Raw genomic sequence first — 15,883 nt, 5'->3', positions numbered from 1 at the left:
AAGGTTCTGGGAGCGGTAAAGAATGTGTGGAAGCGAGAACATTATCTTGGAAAGCAAAAATGGGTATGTTTGAAGGAATAGTGGTTCCAACAATGTTATATGGTTGCAAGGCATAAGCTATAGATAGGGTTGTGCGGCTGAGGGTGGGTGTATTGGAAATGAGATGTTTGAGGACAATATGTGGTGTGAGGTGGTTTGATCGAGTAAGTAATAAAAAGGTAAGAGAGATGTATGGTAATGAAAAGAGTGTGGTTGAGAGAGCAGAAGAGGGTGTATTGAAATGTTTTGGTCAAATGGAGAGGATGAGTGAGGAAAGATTGACAAAGAGGGTATATGTGTCAGAGGTCTAGGGAACGAGGAGAACTGGGAGACCAAATTGGAGGTGGAAGGATGGAGTGAAAAAGAATTTGAGCGATCGGAGCCTGAACATGCAGGAGGGTGAAAGGCATGCAAGGAATAGAGTGAATTGGAATGATGTGGTATACCAGGGTCGACGTGCTGTCAATGAATTGAGCAAGGGCATGTGAAGCGTCTGGGGTAAACCATGGAAAGTTTTGTGGGGCCTGGATGTGGAAAGGGAGCTGTGGTTTCAGTGCATTATACATGACAGCTAGAGTCTGAGTGAGAATGAATGTGGTCTTTGTTGTCTTTTCCTGGCGCTACCTCGCGCACATGAGGGGGTGTCATTTCATGTGTGGTGGGATGGTTGACAACAATGAATAAAGGCAGCAAGTATGAATTATGTACATGTGTATATATGTATATGTCTGTGTATGTATATATATGTATACGTTGAAATGTATAGGTATGTATATGTGCATGTGTGGACGTGTATGTATATACATGTGTATGTGGGTGGGTTGGGCCATTCTTTCGTCTGTTTTCTTGCCTTATCTTGCTAATGCAGGAGACAGCGTCAAAGTATAATAACATATTCATCCTTGCTGCCTTCCTCCATTCCCATCACTACCCTGTCACACAGGAAACAGCATCCCCCCTTTAGTGAGGTAGCACCAGAGAAAAGACAAAAAGGCCACATTCGTTCACACTCAGCCTCCAGTTGTCATGTGTAATTTACTGAAACCACAGCTTCCTTTCCACATCCAAGCCCCACAGACCTTTCCATGGTTTATCCCAGATGCTTCACATGCCCTGGTTCAGTTCATTGACTGCACATTAAGCACATTGCCCCCAGTACACCACATTGTTCCAGTTCTCTTTATTCCTTGCATGCCTTTCACCCTCCTGTATGTTCAGGCCCTGATCGCTTTAGATCTTTTTCACTCCATCCTTCCGCCTCCAATTTGGTCTCCCACTTCTCGTTCCCTCCACCTCTGACACATATCCTCTGTCAATATTTCCTCACTCATTCTCTCCACGTGACCAAACCATTTCAGTACACCCTCTTCTGCTCTCTCCATCACACTCTTTTTATTACGACTCATCTCTGTTACCCTTTCATTACTTACACAATCAAACCACCTCACACAACATATTGACCTCAAATATTTCATTTCCAACACATCCACCCTCCTCCGTACAACCCTGTCTATGACCCATGCCTTGCAACCATATAACATTATTGGAACCAATATTCCTTCAAACATACCCATTCTTGCTTTCTGAGATAATGTTCTTGCCTTCCACACATTCTTCAGTGCTTCCAGAACCTTCGCCCCCTCCCCCACCCTGTGGCTCACTTCCGCTTCCAAGGTTCCATCAGCTGCTAATTCCACTCCCAGCTATCTGAAACACCTCACTTCCTCCAGTTTTTCTCCATTCACACTTACCCTCCAACTAACTTGTCCCTCAATCCTACTAAGCCTAATAACTTTGCTTTTATTCACATTTACTCTCAACTTTCTTCATTCATACACTTTACCAAAGTCAGTCACCAGCTTCTGCAGTTTCTCATCCGAATCAGCCACCAGCGCTGTATCATCAATGAACAACAATTGACTCACTTCCAAGGCCCTCTCATCCACAACAGAGTACATACTTGCCCCTCTCTTGAGAATTCTTGCATTCACCTCCCTAACAACCCCATCCATAAACAAATTAAACAACCATGGGGGACATCATGCATCCTTGCTGCAAACTGACATTCATTAGGAACCAATCACTTTCCTTTCTTCCTCTCCTACACATGCCTTACATCCTTGGTAAAAACTTTTCACTGCTTCTAGCAACTTACCTCCCACACCATATACTCTTAAAACCTTCCACAAAGCATCTCTATCAACCCTATCATATGCCTTCTCCAGATCCATAAATGCTGCATACAAATCTAACTGTTTTTCTAGGTATGTCTCACAAACATTCTTCAAAGCAAACACCTGATCCACACATCCTCTACCACTTCTGAAACCACACTGCTCTTCCCCAATCTGATGCACTGTACATTTTTTTTACTTTCTCAATGAATACCCTCCCATATAATTTCTCAGGAATACTCAACAAACTTATGCCTCTGTAATTTGAACACTCACCTTTATCCCCTTTGTCTTTGTACAATGGCACTATGCATGCATTCCGCCAATCCTCAGGCACTTCACCATGATCCATACACACATTGAATATCCTTACCAACCAATCAACAACACAGTCACCCCATTCTAATAAATTCCACTGGAATTCCATCCAAACCTGCTGCCTTTCATCTGCAAAGCTTTCACTAACTCCTTTCTTTTTACCAAACCATTCTCCTTGACCCCTCTCACACCACCCCGACCAAAACATCCTATATCTGCCACTCTATCAAACTCATTCAACAAACCTGCAAAATACTCACTCCATTTCCTTCTCACTTCACCACTACTTGTTATTACCTCCCCATTTGTCCCCTTCACTGATGTACCCATTTGCTCTCGTCTTATGCATGCTATTTACCTCCTTTCAGAACATCTTTTACTCTTCTTAGAATTTAATGATACTCTCTCACCCTAACTCTCATTTGCCCTCTTTTTCACAGTCATGCGCCTTCCTCTTTCTCTTGACCTCTTGGTCAGCAGGCATTATCTGATTATGTATTGATAGACATGTAAGAGAGACAATTGAATGTAAATGTGCTGAGAGGGATAGCTGGTGGGATGTCTGATCACTAACTTATGGAGATGAAGGTGAAGACTTGCAGAGGTCTTCAAAAAAGAGGAGATAATATCGGGGAGAAGCGAATTGTGAGAGTAAGTAAACTTGGAAATGAGACTTATGTGAAGAAATACCAGCAAAGATTGAATGTAGAATGGCAAAAGATGAGAACTAATGAAGTGAGGGGAGTGGGTGAGGAATGGGAGGTATTTCGGAAGTCATGATGGCATGTGCAAGAGATGCATGTGGCATGCAAAATGTGGAAGGTGGACAGATAAGAAAAGGTAGTGAGAGGTGGGATGAAGTAAAGTTGTTAGTGAAAGAGAAAAGAGAGGCTTTTGGGTGGTTCTTACAAGGGAGAAATGCAAATGATTGGGAGATGTATAAAAGAAAGCAGCATGGTCAAGAGGAAGGTGCAGGGATTCAAAGAAAAAAAAAAGGCAAACGAGAGTTGGGGTAAGAAAGTATCATTAAACTTTAGGGGAAATAAAATGATATTTTGGAAGGAGGTAAATATAGATGCTCTTTGACATATGTCCCAGTTCCATTCTGACCAACTGGTTGTATTTCAAAATGGTCGTAAGTCAGACAAATGTCAACACTGCATATAGAATTCGTATACCTGTACAGTATTCTTTTATCCTACTCAATTTCTATCATAATTATCATCTTTTATTTACCAGTTTTATTATATGATTGTTGCTTCTTTTTACCTTTTGTTTATTCAAGATTCTTTAGTTCACAGATTGACTCATCCAAACTTTCAGTGAACTTTGCTGCAGCTCCTTCGTCAGCACTTGCTGCGTCACCTGTGACTCGAACATTGTGCAAGCTATCTATCTTCTTTTAAACCTGTTGAACACATCATGACTTCCTGTGAAGTTCCTGATGTAATCCTCTCCTGTTCGCTCCTGCAAACTCTCAAAAAGACTTTAAGTAAGCTTAGTGGTACATGTTTAATTTGATCTTCCATCCACAGCATCAACAACTTTTCCATCTCGTGGATGAGCGCTTGTTGTTGCTTTGTTATTATTGTAGACTTCATACTTGCCAAACCTTTCACTGCTTCATGCATTTTTTCTTTGTACTTTAAAGATTGTGGAGACCATCGAACGGGACAACTGTAAATCACGTGTAATCATTAATTTTTTTTTCCCTCCATATTGGTTGACTACCTTCATTTTCAATTCCAAATCAAGCATCTTTCTCATCTTCTTGCCAGATCTATCATTATGTGATGGGTTTTTCCTCCTGCTTGTCATCTTCTTTGGGGTTTAATACAAAAATGGTTTAATTCTGCACGAAAATTCGTTAGCTTCCCTTGAATAATGTATGCTTACAGAATGGTAGCTGAGAGAGATGCTGTGATGGACACAATGCTGGGAGTCTTAATGCTACCTCACTAACGTGGGAAATGGCGAATATGTATGAAAAAACTTCATAATTTTTCAGGTCCTGTGTACGTAATCACATAGGTCGTAAGTCAGGGAGTATCTGTAATGTACGAAAGAACAAATGGGGACATCAGTGAAGGGGCAAAAGAGGAAGTGGTAATAGGTAGTGATATAGTGAGTATTTTGAAGGATTGTTAAATGTGTATAATGATAAAGTGGTAGATGTAGGGTGGTATGCAAAGTGAGAGAGTAATGGAAAGTTGTTTGGTGAAGAGAGAGGAGGCAGTGAAAGCCTTGTGGAAGAAGAGATCCGGCAATGAGGTGGGAATGGATGGTATTGCAGTTGAATTTATTAAGAAAGGTGGTGACTGTGTTATTGATTGGTTGATAAGGATAATCAATATGTGTATGGATCATGGTGAAGTATCTGAGGAATGCATGTATAGTGCCAATGTGTAAAAGCAGAGAGGATAAAGGTGAATGATCAAAACTATGGCATAAGTTTGTTGAGCATACCTGGTAAATTATATGGGAGGATGTTGATTATGAGAGGGTGAAGACATGTACAGAGCATCAGATTGGGGAGGAGCAGTGTGGTTTCAGAAGTGGTAGAGGATGAGTAGATCAGATGTCTCCTTTCCTAGCTCACTTACTCTCACCTTTCTCTTCTTTTCTGAAAACCTCTACAAATCTTCAACTTCGCCTCCACAAGATAATGATCAGACATCCCTCCAGTTGCCTCTCTCGGCACATTAACATCCAAAAGTCTCTCTTTCACACGCCTATCAATTAACATGTAATCCAATAACGCTCTCTGGCCATCTCTCCTACTTACATATGTATACCTATGTATATCTCTCTTTTTAAACCATGTATTCCCAATCACCAGTCCTTTTTCAGCACACTAATATATAGGCTCGTCACCATTTCCATTTACAACACTGAACACCCCATGTACACCAATTATTCCCTCAGCTGCCACATTACTCACCTTTGCATTTAAATCACCCATCACTATAAACCAGTCTCGTGCATCAAAGCTGCTAACACACTCACTTAGCTGCTCCCAAGACTTTTGCCTTTAGTGATCTTTCTTCTCATGACCAGGTGCATAAGCACCAATAATCACCCATCTCTCTCCATCCACTTTCAGTTTTACCCATATCAATCTAGCATTTACTTTTTTACACTCTTTTACATACTACCACAACTCCTGCCGCAGGAGTAGTGCTACTCCTTCCTTTGCTCTTGTCTTCTCACCAACCCCTGACTTTACCCCCAAGACATTCCCAAACCACTCTTCCTATTTACCTTTGAGCTTTGTTTCACTCAGATCCAAAACATCCATGATCCTTTCCGCAAACATACTACTTACCTTCTTTTTTCTCATCTTGGTTACAACCACACACATTTAGACACCCCAATCTGAGCCTTCGAGGAGGGTGAAGGCATGTACAGAAGATCAGGTTGGGGAAGAGCAGTGTGGTTTCAGAAGTGGTAGAGGATGTGTGGCTCAGGTGTTTGCTTAATGTATGTGAGAAATACTTTGAAAAATAAGTGGATTTGTATGTAGCTTTAATGGATCTGGAGAAGGCATATGATAGAGTTGACAGAGAGGCTTTGGAGAAGGTATTAAGAGTATATGGTGTGGGAGGTAAGTTGCTAGAAGCAGTGAAAAAGTTTTTATCAAGGATGTAAGGCCTGTGTACGAGTAGGAAGAGAGGAAAGTAATTGGTTCCCATTGAACGTCGGTTTGCGGCAGGGGTACGTGATGTCTCCATGGTTGTTTAATTTGTTTATGGATGGGGTTGTTAGGGAGGTGAATGCAAGAGTGTTGGAAAGAGGGGTAAGTATGCAGTCTTGTGGATGAGAGAGCCTAAGAAGCGAGTCAGTTGTTGTTCACTAATGATACAGCGCTGGTGGCTGATTCGAGTGAGAAACTGCAGAAACTGGTGACTGAGTTTGGTAAAGTTTGTGAAAGAAGAAAACTGAGAGTAAATGTGAATAAGAGCAAGGTTATTAAGTACAGTAGGGTTGAGGGACAAGTCAGTTGGGAGGTAAGTTTGAATGGAGAAAAACTGGAGGAAGTGAAGTGTTTTAGGTATCTAGGAGTGGATTTGGCAGCAGATGGAACCATGAAAGTGGAAGTGATCACAGGGTGGGGGAGGGGGCGAAGCTTCTAGGAGCGTTAAAGAATGTGTGGAAGCGAGAACATTATCTTGGAAAGCAAAAATGGGTATGTTTGAAGGAATAGTGGTTCCAACAATGTCGTATGGTTGCGAGGCATGGGCTATAGATAGGGTTGTGCAGAGGAGGGTGGTTGTATTGGAAATGAGATGTTTGAGGACAATATGTGGTGTGAGGTGGTTTGATCGAGTAAGTAATAAAAAGGTAAGAGAGATGTATCGTAATAAAAAGAGTGTGGTTGAGAGAGCAGAAGAGGGTGTGTTGAAATGGTTTGGTCACATGGAGAGGATGAGTGAGGAAAGATTGACAAAGAGGATATATGTGTCAGAGGTCTAGGGAACGAGGAGAACTGGGAGACCAAATTGGAGGTGGAAGGATGGAGTGAAAAATATTTTGAGCGATCGGGGCCTGAACATGCAGGAGGGTGACAGGCATGCAAGGAATAGAGTGAATTGGAATGATGTGGTATACCAAGGTTGACATGCTGTCAATGGATTGAACCAGGGCATGTGAAGCGTCTGGGGTAAACCATGGGAAGTTTTGTGGGGCCTGGATGTGGAAAGGGAGCTGTGGTTTCAGTGCATTATACATGACAGCTAGAGACTGAGTGTGAACGAATATGGCCTTTGTTGTCTTTTCCTAATGCTACCTCGCCCGCGTGCGGGTAGGAGGGGGTGTCATTTCATGTGTGGCGGGGTGGCGATGGGAATGAATGTCCCCATGGTTGTTTAATTTGTTTTTGGATGGGGTGGTTAGGGAGGTAAATGCGAGTTTTGGAGAGAGGGGCAAGTATGCAGTCTGATGTGGATGAGAGGGCCTGGGATGCGAGTCAGTTGTTGTTCGCCGATGATACAGCTCTGGTGGCTGATTTGTGTGAGAAGCTGCAAAGGTTAGTGACCGAGTTTGGAAAAGTGTGTGAGGTTGAGAGTAAATGTGAATAAGACCAAGGTTATTAGGTTTCAGTAGGGTTGAGGGACAAGTTAATTGGGAGGTTAGTTTGAATGGAGAAAATTTGGAGGAAGTTTCAGATATCTGGGAGTGGACTAGCAGCAGATGGAACCATGGAACTGAAAGTGAGTCACAGGGTGGGAGAGGGGGCGAAGGCTCTGGGAGCAATGAAGAATGTGTGAAAGGAGAGAACATTAGTAGTAGTAGTTCCAACAATGTTATGTGGTTGCGAGGCATGGACTATAGATAGAGTTGTATGGGGGAGGGTGGATGTGTTGGAAATGAAATGTTTGAGGACAGTATGTGGTGTGAGGTGGTTTGATCGAGTAAGTAATGTAAGGGTAAGAGAGACGTGTGGAAATAAAAGAGTATGGTTTAGAGAGCAGAAGAGGGTGTGTTGAAATGGTTTGGACATATGGAGAGAATGAGTGAGGAAAGATTTAAAAAGAGGATATATGTGTCAGAGGTGGAGGGATGAAGAAGTGGGAGACCAAATTGGAGTTGGAAGGATGGAGTGAAAAATTTTTGAGTGAGTGGGGTCTGAACATACAGGAGGGTGAGACGCGTGCAAGGAATAGAGTGAATTGGAACGATGTGGTATACTAGGGTTGACATGCTGTCAATGGACTGAACCAGGGCATGTAAAGTGTCTCGGGTGAACCACGAAAAGGTGTTTGGGGCCTGTATGTGGTTTTGGTGCATTACACACTACAGCTAGAGACTGAGTAGTGAACAAATATGGCCTTTAGTGTCTGTTCTCCTGGTGCTACCTTGCTGAAGTGGGGGGTATCAATGCTATTTCCTGTGAGGCAGGGTAGCAACAGGAACGGATAAAGGCAAGCAAGTATGAAAATGTACTTCTGTATATATGTATGTCTGTGTATTTATATGTATGTATACGTTGATATGTATATGTATGCATATGTGCATGTATGTGCGTTTATGTACATATATGTGTATATGAGTGGATGAGTCAGTCTTCGTCTGTTTCCTGCCACCACCCCACTGAAGAAGGAAACAGCGATTAAGTATAATAAATAAAATAAATGAATATATGTATATGTATGGCAGATGGAGCCTGGCTCTTGTTGTGGCTGGGCAGGCATTGTAAATGCAAATAAAAGTAAATCATTGGTATCTGAAAGGAAACAGAGAGCAGGTATAGATTTTGCAAATTCGTATAGAGTGAAAGAAAAAAAGTGTACTGAAGTGTTTTATAGATATAGGGGGAGAGAATTAATGAATTTAGGGGCTATCTTGGTTGGGTCTGGAGATATGGAAAAGAGCAGTACAATGTAGAAGTCATTTGGTCCCTTAATAGAATAATGAAGGGAAGAGCAGAAAGGATTAAGGGACAGAACAGTCCTCCCAACCCTGACCTATGCAGCCAAAACATGGAAATGGAATGAGTCGCAGAGGTCAAGAGTTCAAGCTGTGAAAATAATCTGTTTGCAAGGAGCATGTGGTATGACTAAATGGAATGATATGGTAGGGAATGCAAAGGGAATGAATTGTGGAGAGCTGGAGTGGGTGATACAGTATACTTTTGAATTTTTTTTGGCATATGGAAGGAATACAAAATGGGGAGTTTAAAAGTAGATTACTTGATAGCACAGTTAAATGGGTTAGTGTAAGAGTAGGACCACTTGTGACATGGGGAAATAGAGTGGAAGAGTACTACTGGAGGGAGGGAAATGCTAGAAGTATATGTTGAATAGTAGATACGAGGGAGACATGTAAGGATGAGGATAAGTGGAGACACGTTTACTGTGGCTAACACCTTGATGGGAGTTGCAGGAGGGAACATGCCTGAGAAATCTATAGATAGATAAATTGATATTCATAATTATTTGCCATTTATAGTTGTTTGTTGTCTTTATTATAAGTTATTTTTAGGTATTATATGCCACATTCCAGGTGCCTGAGGATCGGTGGAATGCATGTATAGTGGTGCTGCATAAAGGTAAAGGAAACAAAGGTAAGTGTTCATACCTGAGATTTATGAGTTTATTGAGTGTACTTGGTAAGTTGTATGGGAGAGTGGTGATTGAGGGGGTGAAGGTATGTACAAAGCATTTGATTGAGGAGGAAGAGTGTGGTTTCAGGAGTGGCAAAGGATGTGTGGATCAGGCGTTTGCTTTAAAGAATATTTATGAGAAATACTAAAGATAATCAGAAGGATATGTTTGTAAGTTGTACGTATCTGGAGGAAGCATATGATAAGAGTTGATAGAGATGCCGTACATGTATATGGTGTAAGAAGAAAGTTATTAGAACTTGTTTCTATCAAAAGTGTAAGGTGTTTGTGCATGTAAGTTAGAGATGAAAGGTGAAGTTTGGTCTGAGGCAAGCATGTGTAATGTCCCTATGATTGTTAAATTTGTTTATGGAAGGGGTGGTAAGCTTGGTAAATGCAAAAGTTGCAGAGAAAGGGGTGGGTATGCAGTCTACAGGGGTAATGGGGCTTGGGAAGCGAGCCATTTGTTTGCTGATGAAACAGCACTGCTAGCAAATTTGAGTGAGAAACTATAGAAGATGGTTTGTTAGTTTGGGAGAGTGTGTGAAAGGAGAAAATTGAGAGGTGTACAAATGCTGAGGGACATGTTAGATGGGGGAATGAGTTTCAATGGAGAAGATTCAAAAGTGAATTGTTTTAGATATCAGGGAATGGACATGGCAGCACATGAAAGCAGAAGCGAGTCATAGTGTGGGTGGAGTCAGAAGAGGTTTTGGGAGCACTGAGGAATGTGTAGAAAGAGAGGTTGTTTTCATGGATGGCAAAAATGGGTATTGGAGCATTGGAGAATGTGTGGAAGTCGAGAACATTACCTCGGAAAGCAAAAATGAGTATGTTTGAAGGAATAGTGGTTCCAACAATGTTATATGGTTGCAAGGCGTGGGCTATAGATGGGTGGGTTGGGCCATTCTTTCATCTGTTTCCTTGCACTACCTCTCTAACGCGGGAGACAGCGACAGCTATAGATGAGAATGTGTGAAGAAGGGTAGATATGTTTGAAATTAAGTGTTGAGGACTACATGTGGTTTAAAATGGTATGAGCAAGAAGATGGGTTTGGTTGAGAGAGATGAAGATGATGTGCTGATATGGTTTAGACATATGATGAGAATGAGTAGAGGTTGGCAAAGAGGATATATATATATATATATATATATATATATATATATATATATATATATATATATATATATATATGTGTGTGTGTGTGTGTGTGTGTCAGAGATGGAAGGGATAAGGAAAAAGTGGAGACCAAGTTGAAGATGGAAGAATGGAGAGAAAAAGATTTTGGGTGTTTGGGGCCTGAACATGCAGGGGGGTGAAAGGAATGCACATCATATGGAGTGATGTGGTATTTACTGTCAGTGAAGTGAAACAGGTCATATTGAAGAAGCCAGTGGAAACCATAGAAAGGACTTTTGGGGACTGGTTGTGGATAAGGGGCTGTGGTTTCATGACAGCCAAAGATTGGATGCAAGAAAATGAGGCCTTTCTTCATCATTTTCAGCATTAGCTTGCTAATGTGGGTAATGGCTAGCAACCCCTTCCAAAAAAATCCAGTTTTTTTAAACTGTTTTTAGTCAAGAAAAACACCCTGCATTTTTGTCAAATTTTTGTCCTCTCAAACTTTCGTTATAATCTTCTAAGATTTTGAAGTCCAAACATTGCTTTACAACCATTAAATTCAATAATTAAGCTTTTTAATTAACAATAACTTTAACTTGTTTCAGCCTCGCATAACATGTCAATGCAACACATTCAGTCTCTATTGTTATTTCAGTTGGTTTTGAAAAGAAGTGGAGCTACTGCTAGAATGCTACATTGTAATGGCTTCAAATAAAAGGTAATTTACAGCAACAAATACTGTAGTATGGACAATTTCTAGTTATGAATTATGGGGCTCAAGATTGTAATTTACATAAATGCTTTTCTTTCTTTCTTTCATACTATTCACCATTTCCCATTTTAGCAAGGTAGCTTTAAGAACAGAGGACTGGGCCTTTGAGGGAATAGCCTCACCTGGTCTCCTTCTGTTCCTTCTTTTGGAAAATTAGAAAAAAAAATGAGAGGGGAGGATTTCCAGCCCCCTGCTCCCTTCCCTTTTAGTCGCCTTCTATGACACACAGGGAAATATTTTCATACGACTATTGCACTTTTCATCTTTTATGCGTGTCTTGTAGGCTAATAAAGGGATATTTGTAGTAAAAATTCTTATTTTCTTTCCTCCTTTGCAACTGATGGTGTATGTTATTCTACTCTGATAATAATGATGATAAGCTTTAAGTAAAACAAGTAGGAATTCAATATTTATTACTGCTTATGATCAACTGAGATATGAATATAATGATGCTTTTTCTTCTTACAGATTACTGACTTGCCATGAAATGCTGATGATCTTAGAAGATTCCCTTGGAGCAGTATATGTTGAGCTAGATGATGAAGAATCGAATGAAGAAGATTACACAGATGAAGATCAGAGAGAATACACACATTTATATGGTGGCGAATGGAACCATGGAAGGGGAAGTGGGTCATAGGATGTATGAGGGAGTGAAGGTTCTGGGAGCATTAAAGGTGTGGAAAGAGAGGCTGTTGTCTTGAAAGGCAAAAATGGGAATTCAATATTTATTACTGCTTATGATCAACTGAGATATGAATATAATGATGCTTTTTCTTCTTACAGATTACTGACTTGCCATGAAATGCTGATGATCTTAGAAGATTCCCTTGGAGCAGTATATGTTGAGCTAGATGATGAAGAATCGAATGAAGAAGATTACACAGATGAAGATCAGAGAGAATACACACATTTATATGGTGGCGAATGGAACCATGGAAGGGGAAGTGGGTCATAGGATGTATGAGGGAGTGAAGGTTCTGGGAGCATTAAAGGTGTGGAAAGAGAGGCTGTCTTGAAAGGCAAAAATGGGTACGTTTGGAAATTTTGAGAATAGTATGTGGTGAAATGGTTTGATTGAGTAAGTAATAAAAGAGTATGAGGAGAGATAATAAACGGTTAAGAGAGCTGAAGAAGGTGTGTTGAAATGATCTGGACATAAGACAATGAGTGAGATGTTAAGAAAGAGGATGTATGTGTTAGAAGTAGAGGGAACAAAGAAAAGGGGTAGACAAAACTGGACACTGGAGGATGGAGTGTAACAGATTTTGAGAGATCAGAACCTTAACATGCGGGATAAATTGGAATGACGTAGTATACCAGGGTCCACCTGCTGTCAATGGACTGGACTTGGGGCATGTGAAACATATGGGGTAGAACTTAGGGCATGTGAAATGTCGGGGTAAACCATGGAAAGGTCTGTGAGGCCTGGTTGTGGATAGAGAGCTGTGGTTTCAGTGTATTACATGACAGCAACAGACTGAGTGTGAACAAATGTGGCCTTTTTTGTCTTTTCCTGGCGCTACTTTGTTGATGCAGGGGGGTGGCAATGCTGTTTTCTGTGGGGCGGGGTGGCACTGGAAATGGATAAAAGCAAGTATATGCCCACACACACACACACACACATATATATATATATATGGGCATGAGAAGAAAGATCAAGAGAGGCAAGTGTTTTGGGAGCAGCTGAATGAGTGTGTTAGTGGTTTTGATGCACGAGACCGGGTTATAGTGATGGGTGATTTGAATGCAAAGGTGAGTAATGTGGCAGTTGAGGGAATAATTGGTATACATGGGGTGTTCAGTGTTGTAAATGGAAATGGTGAAGAGCTTGTAGATTTATGTGCTGAAAAAGGACTGATGATTGGGAATACCTGGTTTAAAAAGCGAGATATACATAAGTATACTTATGTAAGTAGGAGAGATGGCCAGAGAGCGTTATTGGATTACGTGTTAATTGACAGGCGTGCGAAAGAGAGACTTTTGGATGTTAATGTGCTGAGAGGTGCAACTGGAGGGATGTCTGATCATTATCTTGTGGAGGCTAAGGTGAAGATTTGTATGGGTTTTCAGAAAAGAAGAGTGAATGTTGGGGTGAAGAGGGTGGTGAGAGTAAGTGAGCTTGAGAAGGAGACCTGTGTGAGGAAGTACCAGGAGAGACTGAGTACAGAATGGAAAAAGGTGAGAACAATGGAAGCAAGGGGAGTGGGGGAGGAATGGGATGTATTTAGGATATCAGTGATGGATTGCGCAAAAGATGCTTGTGGCATGAGAAGAGTGGGAGGTGGGTTGATTAGAAAGGGTAGTGAGTGGTGGGATGAAGAAGTAAGAGTATTAGTGAAAGAGAAGAGAGAGGCATTTGGACGATTTTTGCAGGGAAAAAATGCAATTGAGTGGGAGATGTATAAAAGAGACAGGAGGTCAAGAGAAAGGTGCAAGAGGTGAAAAAAAGGGCAAATGAGAGTTGGGGTGAGAGAGTATCATTAAATTTTAGGGAGAATAAAAAGATGTTCTGGAAGGAGGTAAATAAAGTGCGTAAGACAAGGGAGCAAATGGGAACTTCAGTGAAGGGCGCAAATGGGGAGGTGATAACAAGTAGTGGTGATGTGAGAAGGAGATGGAGTGAGTATTTTGAAGGTTTGTTGAATGTGTTTGATGATAAAGTGGCAGATATAGGGTGTTTTGGTCGAGGTGGTGTGCAAAGTGAGAGGGTTAGGGAAAATGATTTGGTAAACAGAGAAGAGGTAGTGAAAGCTTTGCGGAAGATGAAAGCCGGCAAGGCAGCAGGTTTGGATGGTATTGCAGTGGAATTTATTAAAAAAGGGGGTGACTGTATTGTTGACTGGTTGGTAAGGTTATTTAATGTATGTATGACTCATGGTGAGGTGCCTGAGGATTGGCGGAATGCGTGCATAGTGCCATTGTACAAAGGCAAAGGGGATAAGAGTGAGTGCTCAAATTACAGAGGTATAAGTTTGTTGAGTATTCCTGGTAAATTATATGGGAGGGTATTGATTGAGAGGGTGAAGGCATGTACAGAGCATCAGATTGGGGAAGAGCAGTGTGGTTTCAGAAGTGGTAGAGGATGTGTGGATCAGGTGTTTGCTTTGAAGAATGTATGTGAGAAATACTTAGAAAAGCAAATGGATTTGTATGTAGCATTTATGGATCTGGAGAAGGCATATGATAGAGTTGATAGAGATGCTCTGTGGAAGGTATTAAGAATATATGGTGTGGGAGGAAAGTTGTTAGAAGCAGTGAAAAGTTTTTATCGAGGATGTAAGGCATGTGTACGTGTAGGAAGAGAGGAAAGTGATTGGTTCTCAGTGAATGTAGGTTTGCGGCAGGGGTGTGTGATGTCTCCATGGTTGTTTAATTTGTTTATGGATGGGGTTGTTAGGGAGGTAAATGCAAGAGTTTTGGAAAGAGGGGCAAGTATGAAGTCTGTTGGGGATGAGAGAGCTTGGGAAGTGAGTCAGTTGTTGTTCGCTGATGATACAGCGCTGGTGGCTGATTCATGTGAGAAACTGCAGAAGCTGGTGACTGAGTTTGGTAAAGTGTGTGGAAGAAGAAAGTTAAGAGTAAATGTGAATAAGAGCAAGGTTATTAGGTACAGTAGGGTTGAGGGTCAAGTCAATTGGGAGGTGAGTTTGAATGGAGAAAAACTGGAGGAAGTGAAGTGTTTTAGATATCTGGGAGTGGATCTGGCAGCGGATGGAACCATGGAAGCGGAAGTGGATCATAGGGTGGGGGAGGGGGCGAAAATTCTGGGGGCCTTGAAGAATGTGTGGAAGTCGAGAACATTATCTCGGAAAGCAAAAATGGGTATGTTTGAAGGAATAGTGGTTCCAACAATGTTGTATGGTTGCGAGGCGTGGGCTATGGATAGAGTTGTGCGCAGGAGGATGGAAGTGCTGGAAATGAGATGTTTGAGGACAATGTGTGGTGTGAGGTGGTTTGATCGAGTGAGTAACGTAAGGGTAAGAGAGATGTGTGGAAATAAAAAGAGCGTGGTTGAGAGAGCAGAAGAGGGTGTTTTGAAGTGGTTTGGGCACATGGAGAGGATGAGTGAGGAAAGATTGACCAAGAGGATATATGTGTCGGAGGTGGAGGGAACAAGGAGAAGAGGGAGACCAAATTGGAGGTGGAAAGATGGAGTGAAAAAGATTTTGTGTGATCGGGGCCTGAACATGCAGGAGGGTGAAAGGAGGGCAAGGAATAGAGTGAATTGGAGCGATGTGGTATACCGGGGCTGACGTGCTGTCAGTGGATTGAATCAAGGCATGTGAAGCGTCTGGGGTAAACCATGGAAAGCTGTGTAGGTATGTATATTTGCGTGTGTGGACGTATGTATA

At 41.5% G+C, this 15,883-nt stretch overlaps 1 long non-coding RNA gene across 3 annotated transcripts in view; it reads left to right on the top strand.

Annotated features, from left to right (window-relative positions):
- The window catches only part of LOC139757593 (uncharacterized), a 56,898-nt gene extending 43,768 nt beyond the window's left edge, over window positions 1-13,130 (top strand). For all 3 annotated transcript variants that reach the window (XR_011714674.1, XR_011714673.1, XR_011714675.1), the window contains exons 5-8: window positions 3,826-4,023; window positions 9,534-9,594; window positions 11,412-11,474; window positions 11,997-13,130. This is a non-coding gene — a long non-coding RNA (uncharacterized lncRNA). The remainder of the gene's footprint in view (window positions 1-3,825; window positions 4,024-9,533; window positions 9,595-11,411; window positions 11,475-11,996) is intronic.
- Window positions 13,131-15,883: the final 2,753 nt, after the last annotated feature.

The sequence above is a fragment of the Panulirus ornatus genome, chromosome 27, assembly GCF_036320965.1.
Source record: "Panulirus ornatus isolate Po-2019 chromosome 27, ASM3632096v1, whole genome shotgun sequence".
Lineage (NCBI taxonomy): Eukaryota > Metazoa > Arthropoda > Malacostraca > Decapoda > Palinuridae > Panulirus > Panulirus ornatus.
The sequence above is the reverse complement of the archived record's forward strand: the minus strand, read 5'-3'. Positions and strand labels throughout refer to the sequence as shown.